The sequence below is a fragment of the Pinus tabuliformis genome, chromosome 8 (assembly GCF_031772625.1).
Source record: "Pinus tabuliformis cultivar Carrire ecotype Pingquan chromosome 8, CPIR1, whole genome shotgun sequence".
NCBI classification, from domain to species: Eukaryota; Viridiplantae; Streptophyta; class Pinopsida; order Pinales; family Pinaceae; genus Pinus; species Pinus tabuliformis.
In genome coordinates this window covers 843,877,492-843,888,750 of record NC_142294.1, presented here as the reverse complement: position 1 = coordinate 843,888,750, position 11,259 = coordinate 843,877,492, and positions in this window count along the sequence as shown.

Genomic DNA, 11,259 nt, shown 5'->3' with positions numbered 1-11,259 from the left:
ACTTGATTCAGCCCAGGGATGGCACTTCCAAGGAGGGCCGACGAGGTGCCCCCTGAATCGTTTCAAGATTTATGTTGCCAAGATCTACTTGTTCCACATTGGGGAGAACAAAGGCATAATATCTCTAAGTTTATCGGTGGATGAATCCATGACCTCTAAGATGACTTATCGAGAATAAGACTCATCATCAAGGGAGTCACATGGAATAGGCAAAGTGACGACCTGTGTGGTCATATTCCATATTGGGATGGAGTTTTTGACCAACATCAGGAGGTACTAACAGGACTATCAGAGTGACAATCTCTTCCACAACATGTGGCAAAGAATGCTCACTTGCTTGATCAATCTCCATAATATCATGAGAAACCACCCAAGGATTAGGAGGTCGATGGGGTGCATAGGTTCCAAAATATATCATATGCATAGGAGCTTTTGAAGAGGAGGAAGGAATGTTGGGTAGCGGTAATTGAGGAAAAACAACCATAAGGGATGAAATTTTGAATAGCCCTGCACCAACACTCTGAAAATGACCAAGGTTATCTCCCACAAGTGGTATTGAATTACCAGTAGTGGAAATTTCGGTCGAGGGCACGCAATATTCAAGTTGGTCGATGGTAACAATCTTTCCTTCATGATGAAAGAAAAGTACACATAATACAGATGAGACAACCACGATCATGGCATAGAACCAACTATAGCCAAGGACTAGGTTATAATCCAAGGGAGTGTCAACGACTTCAACATCGACATAAACATTTTTCCCCCCTAACTCAATGGAAAACTTGGGAAGAACACCCTTAGGTACAAAATTATGTTCATCAAAGGCTTGAAGAGTAGTATTAGACTTAGGAGCGTCGGAGAGACGAGAGCCTTCTAGCATGATGCTGACATGACACAAGTGGAAGAGTCTTCATCCACCAAAGTGTGATGAATATTTTTACGGAAGACACGCACAATAATCTAAAAGGCGATCTAGTGGGGAATTCGGTCTTCATCATAATCATTGTACTTGTATCAAAATGTATTTCATGTAAAAAGGAAAAAGAAGAAAAAGAAATTATTATTATTATTATTATTTCATTAGTTAAGCATGTTCTTCATGCTTCTAGGTTTTATTGATTCAAAAGAAAATTTATCATAAGTCAATTTATTGTAATTGAATCAAGTCCCATTTGGACATTTGAAAGAAAGGGGAAAAATAGTTGTATTTAAGTCAAAAAAGTCATTTTGTCACCCACACCACCAAGTCGTCCTTGGAAGGGACAAATTCAACCTCTTGGATGTGTATATATAAGAGTAGTTTGACCTCATTGTAGTGCCAATTCAGAACTTCAACTTCTGTGCAAGGAAGAGTAAGAAGACAAGTGAAAAGGCAAGGAAGGAAGAGTGAAAGTTAAAGGAGAGAGAGTGAAGGTCTCAGAAGGAAAATTTTGTGATCTTGTGCCTTGATTATGCCACACGTGTGAAAATTTCAGATAGTTGTAGGGGCAAAAAATCTGAGTTTAACAAGATTTGAAGAGCTTTGACCATCGTTGACTTAGTCGGATTTGACTTGGTTGAGGAAGGTTTGAAGTAGGGCTGACTTGGGTCTTGTGGGAGGTCTTGGTATTTTTTTTGGGTCTTGGATTTCTCACTTCGATATGATTCTATAAGAAGAGAAGTTGGTTGGGTTTCCCCCCTTGTGGGGTTTTGCCTTGGCTTGGAGGCTATATATTATGTTCTTTTTCTTTTAGTGATCTTCATGGTTTATGTTTTTGGTAATTTTTGATGAAGAGAATATAATAAAAGTAATAAGAAGCTAACATATATCCACAAAAAAATATCAAGAGAAATCAACCCTAATTTGCTAGCCTATTGGTTTCTCAACATGGTATTAGAGCCAAGGTGAGGAGAAGGCAACTTGACGATCACTTTTGTTGGCATAAGTTGAAGAAGGCACAAGTATCGTCATCATTAGCAGTCATTATTTTGAACAAGACCATCATCATAGCAATCTCTCTCTTTTGACTTTACTGGAAATTTCTTGATCATTACTCATCTTTGAGGACGTCTCTATAGAAGAAATCACTCAAGAGGCATCAATATTCATTGTAACATCATATACATTCTTGGAAGTATCGTCATTGAAGTAGCTTAAAGATATTATTCTTCCATCCATCCTAGGAGGATATCTTTGAAGACTCTTGGCAACACCAATATACTTGAAGGCATCATCTTTCACAAGTAAGTACCTTATTACACTCCATGTCTCAAACTTCAAATCAAATAGCATTTTTTTGTAAGGCAACAAGCTTGATCGGTCATCAAACTTCAAAGCTTGGAAGAAGAGAATTGACTTGGTTCTCATCGAAAATGAAGTCATGGATCATATTTTAGGTAAAGTTGTGAGATCATATAAGGACAAGACTCCAAAATTGGCCAAATACAATAAATGAGAAGTTAGGGATCAAATAATTCTCATTGAGTCCATCAAAGATCATCTTATCCCCCTTGTTGCAAATTTGGGCATATCTAAATAAATCTATGATAAATTGGTAAAACTATATGATGTCAATACTACAAGGCATAAAATATATGTGAGGATTCAACTCTACAAAACAAGGTTGCCAAAAGATGAAGACTTGACATCATACCTTGTGAAAATATCAAAATTGAAAGATCAACTACAAGGGCTTGGAGAATTAACATCCAATTCTGAATTAACTACTTGTGTACTCAATGCTCTGTGTTCAAATTGGAGTAGTTTTGTGACCAACATCTATTCAAGAAAAGATACTCCAAACTTCGATATATTGGGCCTTATGTATGCTAGAAAAATCAAGATTAAAAGTCAAGGGTGACATTGAAGCCAACAATGAACAATCACAAGCTTTTGCTGCTAGGTCAAAGAAGTTGGAAGATTTGGAAGATTTGAACCTCGTCAAAAATGCAACAATAACATCAAAAATCGGCCACGTGGAGGCCGAGACATATCCAAAGTGCAATGTTTTGGGTGCAATGAATATGGACACTTTAAAAGAGATTTTCCCAAGGATCCTAATAACAAGAAGAACAACAAAATGAAAGAAGTGGAGCTCACATTGGAGAAGAAGATGAAGAACTTGAAAAGAAAATGAAAAACTGAAGATCATAAGGACCTCTATTATTGAAGGAGTTTACTATTACCAGGTTTACAAGTAGTTTGTTTTCCCTTTAATTAGAGGATGGTAGTCAAAGTAGAAGTTGCAGTTACACTTGTAGAAGAGTCTTGAGATTTACAAGTTATGGCATCATGGAAAGAAGCATATAACATTGGAAGAGTTGTCAACATTATCAGTTGCATCTTATCAAAAGGTAGGATGTAGTTATCTAAACATCTAGCAAAGCAAGGATAAAAGGATTTGGACCATCAAGCACCTTACAATTCATTTGGAAACTACATTTGTATCATGTCAATCCAAAAGCAGTCATTTAGCAGAGAAGGACTACAAGGATTTACTATAGAAGCAAAACTATTAGCAAAGTCAAGGTCATAGAAGTTTTTACAGTATGATATTTTGTTTCAATGGAAGAATCATAGTGACATGGAAGAAGTATATTCCACTAAGAAGATTATGGAAGCAACATCGAAAGCAATCTAGAAATATGAAGATATGGAGATAGTCTCGAAACCACATGAATCATAAATGAAGTATTTTTCATCTTAAGGAATCTCATCATTCATAGATCAAAATAACTGTTCGTTCAAAGTCAACATATCATTCCTATCTTAGAAAAAATTCTTCATTAGAAGATTCATATCTTCAGAAAGTATTGAAGGAAGAGTTGGATGCATAAATATACTTTGGAGCATAAGCATGATATATCTTGGTTAGACTAGAAAGACGAGACTCTTTCATATGGTTGTTTGATATATAGTAGCATGACAGATGGGCAGAACACATGTTGATATTGATCAACATCCGATATGGTCTCTTGAAGAATGTAAGGAAGATAGTAATGACAACTTCAGAGGGAGCTAGAAGCACGAAGTGGCTTGAAGGATCTTACAATTTGAAATTCAAAGTAATATCACTTGTTTTGGAAATTATGATGATCAGGAAAGATGTTTGGGATATGGCATGACTTATAGGAAGAATATATCGTTGAAGTGTGTACATTGTAAAGGTAAGAAAGGCAACAAATTGATACAAGAAGTCATGAGATAATTTGTTGGTCACTTGATGGTATGATGGATTCGATACTGATCTAGAAGAAGTTCACTTTACCCATATGGATAAAGGGAGCTATAATTGGATCTACTTTGATTAGATATTATTGCTAATACAGATACTACTGATGGTTAGTGAAAAGTGTTATAATTTCTTAAAAGGATTAAGGAGAAAACCCTGTCATGAAGATAGAATGTAAAAAGATTTGGCTCCATAATATGTTTGACTTGATGACATGATAAGAGCTATGTGAAGATCGACATCCAGGAATGTCAAAGCTCAATATGTTGTGATGCAAGGTAGGAGCCTTGCAACTAAAACTAGATTTCCACTGGAAGAACAAATAGTTGATGAATGAGACAAGATTATGCTTGGGGTTATATCTCCCTAGTTTGAGAGGGAAAAAAAATCCCCTCCCTAGTTGAAAGGGAGTGATGGTGGGCATTGTATTCTCCATGTGTCATGCACTAGGCCAGGGCTAACAATTGTAAGTCTTGTGAAGGCACTGGTAGGGAAAATGGAGAATTGGCTAAGCATTTGGGACCGATATTCCTTCAGGATTGGGAATCCAAGATAGGGGTAGTCCTGAGGACTGATACTCTTTGAGAATAAGGGTTGGGTATCCAAATGTATACCTCCCAGCATTGTGCTCTAATCCAGTGGAAAGTTAGAGCTTGCTAGTCAAGACCTTGCCATTTGACAATGTTGGTTATGTTGATGATGTTTGATGATTCTTATCAATCCCAACTCTTCTTATGAGAATATTTCAATATTAGAGTATCATTGTATCCTGGTGTGTGATTATGAATACCTCCCTTCTTAATATGGAGCGTTGAGAAATGTAACTAGGTTCGGTCTTCATAGTTATCATTGTACATGTATCAAAATGTATTTCATGTCAAAAAGCAAAAAGAAGAAAAAAGAAATCATTATTATTATTTCATTAGTTAAGCATGTTCTTCATGCTTCTACTGTTTATTGGGTCAAAAGAAAATTTTCCATAAGTCAATTTATTGTACTTGAATCAAGTCCCATTTGGACTTTTGAAAGAAAGAGGGAAAATAATTTTATTTAAGTCAAAAGAGTCATTTTGTCACCCATAAGACCAAGTCAACCCTGCCTAGACAAGTTGACCCTGGAAGGGACAAATTCAACCTCCTGGATGTGTATATATGAGTAGTTCAACCTCATTGTAGCACCAATTCAAAACTTTGATTTTTGTGCAAGAAAGATCAAGAAGACAGGGAAAAATGCAAGGAAGGAAGAACGAAATTCAAAGGAGAGAGAGCAAAGGTCTAAGAAGGAAAATTTTGTGAGCTTGTGCCCTAATTCTACTGCACGTGAAAATTTTAGATAGTCGCAAGGGTCGAAAATCAAAGTTTGACCAGATTTGAAGAGATTTGACCATCGTTGACTTGGTTAGATTTGACTTGGTTGATGAAGGTTTGAAGGACTTGGGTCTTGTGGGAGGTCTTGGTCTTGGTTTTTGGATCTTGGATTTCTCACTTTGACATGATTTTATAAGAGAAGTTGGTTGGGTTTCCCCCTTGTGGGGTTTTTCCCTAGCTTGGAGCCTATATCTTGTGTTCTTTGTCTTTTTGTGATTTTCATGGTTTATGTTTTCGGTAATTGTTTGGTGAAGAGAACATAATAAAAGTAATAAGAAGCCAACATATATTCACAAGCAATTATCAAGTAAGAGAAATCAACCCTAATTTGCTAGCCAACATAAATTCACAAGCATCAAGCAAATTCGTTCGCAGAGGTCTGAGTGTCTAGATGTGTTAAAGTTGTTTGATTGACCCTTAACCTTAGCAATTACTTTCATTATTAAAGTAATTGACTTTCATAAGATGGAGTTAATCTAATGAAAAGCAAAAGTTATTTGTATTAGTGAATTAGATTAATCTCAAGGGATGTTGAGATCTAATTGATCTCAAGAGATGTTAAGATATAATCTCAATCATCAAATCACTTTGGAGATTACAATTGTGGATTCGATCAATAACTCAAACTTATAAAAGGAATGCTAAGCTAAGGGAGAAGACACATCTTTGAGCAAAAGACATAATTAGATAGTGAGATCTCACTGATTGTGTGAAGAAGAAATTTCATCCAAGTGTGTAGGCTTCAAGAAAGAGTCCAAGGGACAACAATGGAAGGATCTAGATCAACCAAAAGATTGAGGGACAAGTCAAAGAGTTTGATCAGCTAGACCGATTCTAGATTATTGTTGTATTTTTATTTTTCCTTAGAGGGCCATTATCACAAGAATGGAGCCCTTGTATGCTATAGATTATTGTTGTTAATGAAAAAGAAGATATTAAAGGTAGAATGGTGTGATCATTTTACTTCCGCTATCATATTTTATTTACATGTTAAATTCTCAAACATGTTTTTTACTTGGCAGATCTACATATGTTAAGAAATAATTAACCAGGTTGTTGGGGTTAGAACATAGCACCTTTTGCTTTTAATTATTTGTAATTCTTGCCCTTTGTCATGTTAATTCAAAAGCAAATATTGTAATTCATGGAAGACAGTGGTTCAGAGTCTTGACAAATTGTGCATCACTCAAGAATATTTGTGTTACATCATTAATTGATTACTAAGGTAAGTTATAACCTAAGCTAATTAAAAATATGTTCATTGCTACATTTCTTTGAGAAGCATATTTGACTTTACTTACCAAGTATAAGTTTGAATTTAGAAATATTTTAATAATATTAGATTTCTTGGAACTTGTTTTTATTCATAATTGAGGCTTTAAATACCTAATTAAAAATTAGAATATTTGATCTACTTTTCAAACTTAGCACCTTGCCTTATAATTTATAAAATACTTTTCTAGGTTTTTTTTAATGCTATTGTTTTAATGATTTGAGTTATGGTTGTTAGTGTGAAATTAATATTAACTTCTCAAATTTAAGACCTTGTTATATCATTTTTTAAATATTTCAAAATTATTTCCAAATAATTTAAGTCAAGGTTTTCTCTGTAAGTATGCAATTAATATTATTATCTCAAATCTCGCATCATCAATGTGCTAAAATGATAAAAGGTAAAGCATTTTATCCAATATAACGTCAATTCGTATTTTTTCTTAATCCTAATGTTATAGCTAGGTTGATGATGTTGGAAACATTGAGGGGGTGAATAAGTGTATCTCATTTTTACACATTTGGTTAGTTTCTTTTATTTATTCAGAACATTAAAAGAAAAACATGGAACATCATCACAGCATAAAATAATGTACAAAAGAGTTATCTTAACAAAGGCTCTTCATTATGTATGATTGCATACACATTTACCTGTTGAACTAGAAGCACAAAACTCCCCAAGTCTGGATATATTTACAGACACAAGTATGTAGGAGTCTCCAGTCTCCCTTACAATCAACCAATCAACCATTGTTGCTCCAACACTGCTATCACTCAACTTCCTACTGCCATCGTTGTTGTTGTCCACTGTCACTCTTGTTGCTACTACACTTCACTCCTACCACTGTCCATTGCCACTGTTGTTGCCACTGCTGCTGCACTACACGACTATGATTGCGACTCCCGCTACCACTGTTGTTGCCACTACTGCTGCACTACACTACTATGATTGCGACTCCCGCTACCACTGTTGCTGCACAATATTTCACTGCTTCCTTTAAGATACATGAATAGAAGAAGTTGCTTCAAGATGACATGGATCGAATCTCCTACAGGAAGAAGGCTAATTCATATCACAAGTTGATACCCTGTTACAGGGAGGTATCCATACTGTTGTAAGACCACTCAGATTGCCATATCATATCACTGTCAAGTGTCATAGTCACAAGATCACTGCCAAAACCTTATCTCTGATCTTTGCCCAATGTCAAACCTTCAATATCTTCTCAGAAATACATCAGTCATCATCAAGCATCATGAAACTCCAGCCCAGCATCTCTGTCATGCACCAGCACAAACATTATTTTTTTCCACTTTAAATTCACCACGGAATATTGATGTTTATTGTTGTAAATGAATTAATGAAGTCCATCAAGATGCCACCTTTGCACCATAGGGTGTTTCCTGTTAAAAGCATTACTATACCTCATGCATACACTAGTCAGTGAAACTCTCAATAATAAAGTGACGTGCCAATGATTTTCAGTCAAGTTACATCTATTGGTATTGATTTGCCTCAACATCTAGCAAACAAATAGCTCCAAGACTTGCCTTTTGTGCAACTATAACCTTTTGCAGTTATTGTTCAGCTGATCCACAACAAACTAAGACTGCTATGCAACATAATTTCACATTATTATACTTCTCAATTACCGTCCATCTCTGACCAACTTTTGCCATATACATCACAGCAGTGATCACAACAGTCAAGAACATTCTGTGTCTTCTACATATACATCAAGACCCGAGCAAATAAGCAAAACAAATCATTTCCATGGCTATATGAACAGCACAAAAATACCTTTAACTTAGATAAAAAACCTCTCAATATACAATCTTTGCAACAATCAATATCCACTCTTATATAGACCTGGGTTTAGCTGTTATTGAGTAGTTTAGGGTTTCAACACATCTACTTCAGACAACTACAAGAAGATCACACCCAATGATAAGCAAAACTTCATTTCAAAATTGCATAGAGAAACGAGCCTTGGATCTGTGAGTTTATAGTAAAGTTTAGCATCGAATCTAGTGTCTCAACTTCCAGGTAGAAAGAGTCATTGATCTCAGCAAACAATTCTTGGATCTGCCAATGTACAGAAGCAAGACTTCAAAAAGGGAAGGACCAAAAATCAAAAAAAGGGTTCCAAGTTAATTTCTTTCAGATGGTCTGAATGAATCGGGTTCAGAGCTGCCATATAAAAATGGCCTCCATTCTGAATGTGTTATGTCAACAAGGATTTTGCAAAATGGATTCGTCTTATTTGTCATTATATACCTGCACGAACAAATACAAGAGATTCATGACCCAATGCTTAGGATCAATGTCACACATTCTCATACACAGTGTGTCATCTCGATCTACAATTCAACAAGTCAGACTATAGATTAAATCCCACCAGAAAAGTGCCTCTTCAACATCACACTATTCGACCATCATAGACCATACAGACCAGATCATGATCCAAAATGCATGAGTTTAGCTCGAAACACTTCAAGCAGAACAAATTTGCACTAGGTTATTGTGTATATTTGATTTGATTGAATTACAAACCTTTGCCTTCTGAAATAATCCTGAATCTTTCCATATTTGACAAATCATTTGCACAGAGACAAACAACAAATCTTCTTAGCCTTGGTTCATAGTTTTGGGCCTCCAGGTTTGCGCAGATAACCTTAGAAGAGGGTCGAAGCCTTCAGTAATGCATATGCAACAGGTATCAGCTCTTAACATCTTTCTAAATTTCCATTGCAAGCTCAGGTTTGTGTCCATAAGGGTTCACTGAGTCGCAACGCTTTAGTGAGTACAAACTTCAGGGTTTAATCTAGAAGATTTGATACACTGAACTTTTAACCACTGAACCAGCGAAATCTGCTCAGAGAACCATGATCCATCCACTCCAAAAAATGTCACAGAACTCCAACAAAAATCACAAATCAGTGCCTTTCATTCCAGCGCAAAGACCACAAATAATTGAAAGGGCAACTAATCGGGCCATCCATCATTGGTTTTATGAGGTTTGTGTTAGAGGGAAACAGGCACAGCTAATAGGGGCCATAAAGTCCTCTTCCAAAGGCATGGTCAACAAAACCCACCACCAAAAGAAACAATAGCCAAAAATGGAGTCGTCTACCGAGGCAGAGGAATTGCCCGGACGGCCAAAAGTGGCCGGAATCTGGGCAAAAAAATTTCAAAAAATCTTGTAGAGACAGTGTTTGAATCGTGTTTTTGATGGTGGAAATAGATTCAGCACCATCAAAAACATCTAGAACACTTAAAATTTTGAAGTTTAACAACTTGGATTTACAAAAATCCTTGCTGGATTTTCTCTAAATATGACCGGAATTTCCATAACTTTCCGGGCAATTCCTCCAGCTAGTTAGACTACGGCGCTAAAAACCCATAACTTTTCAAACATTGACTTCCCTCGATGCTATTTTCAAAATTGAACAAGCCGCGAAGTAGGTGAACAGATAGAGCGAGTTCTAGTGAGGCCCACTTGCCAAAGTAAGAGGGAAAACATTTGAAATTTAAATTTAATTTTTAGTCCCAAATGTTACCTCCAATATTTTGGACCATATTAAATTTAAATTTATCCTCAACAAGAATTAAATTTAATCCCTTAATAACATATCTTAGCCAAACATATTTGACTGATTTTAACGAGAAGTCCTTTTTGACTTCTTGAGTTGCCAACTAATCATATTCTGCCACATCATCCACTACTAGGGATTTTGACCACTAGGATGGGGCTTCAACTTCGACCAAGCATATCTCTCAAACAGTGAGGACCCACGAAGCACTCCATGTATCAACAAAATTGGTATGATGAAGAAAATCCAATGGTGATGGTCTCCAAAACCAATTCATTGATTTGGTTCTTCAAAATCTCCAACAATTGCGAGTCATGATCATCTTCCAAGAGATCCAAACCCTAGAGATAGGGTTTCATCAATACATCATTGCATTCATGCATGCCAACATACTGAGGACATCAATGGCGGTATTCTGCACCCACTTTGACATCAATGACAACATACTCAACAGATGATATATAATTTATAGAATTACAGTTCAGAATTTTTATCCTAAAAATTAGAAAATTTCAAAGTATATGTTTCATAGGGTGAGGAATGGGAGGCAAGGCGTCCTCACGGCAACTCCAAAATTCCTGTATCAAAAACACTCCCTATTTTTTCCCAAAATAGGAAAAAAACCTAAAATACTCTAGGCTAACAATCTTGTCTCTCTTGATATAATCTCTAGATGCAACTACATTGTGTGCAAACAAACTCTAGCCTTTGGTGGTTCATAAAGCCAAATGTGTCTAGGTCTTAGATCATTAACTTGTTTCTTTGCATCCAAGGAAAACAAACTCAGCGAATCAAAAACAATTTTGCATCATATT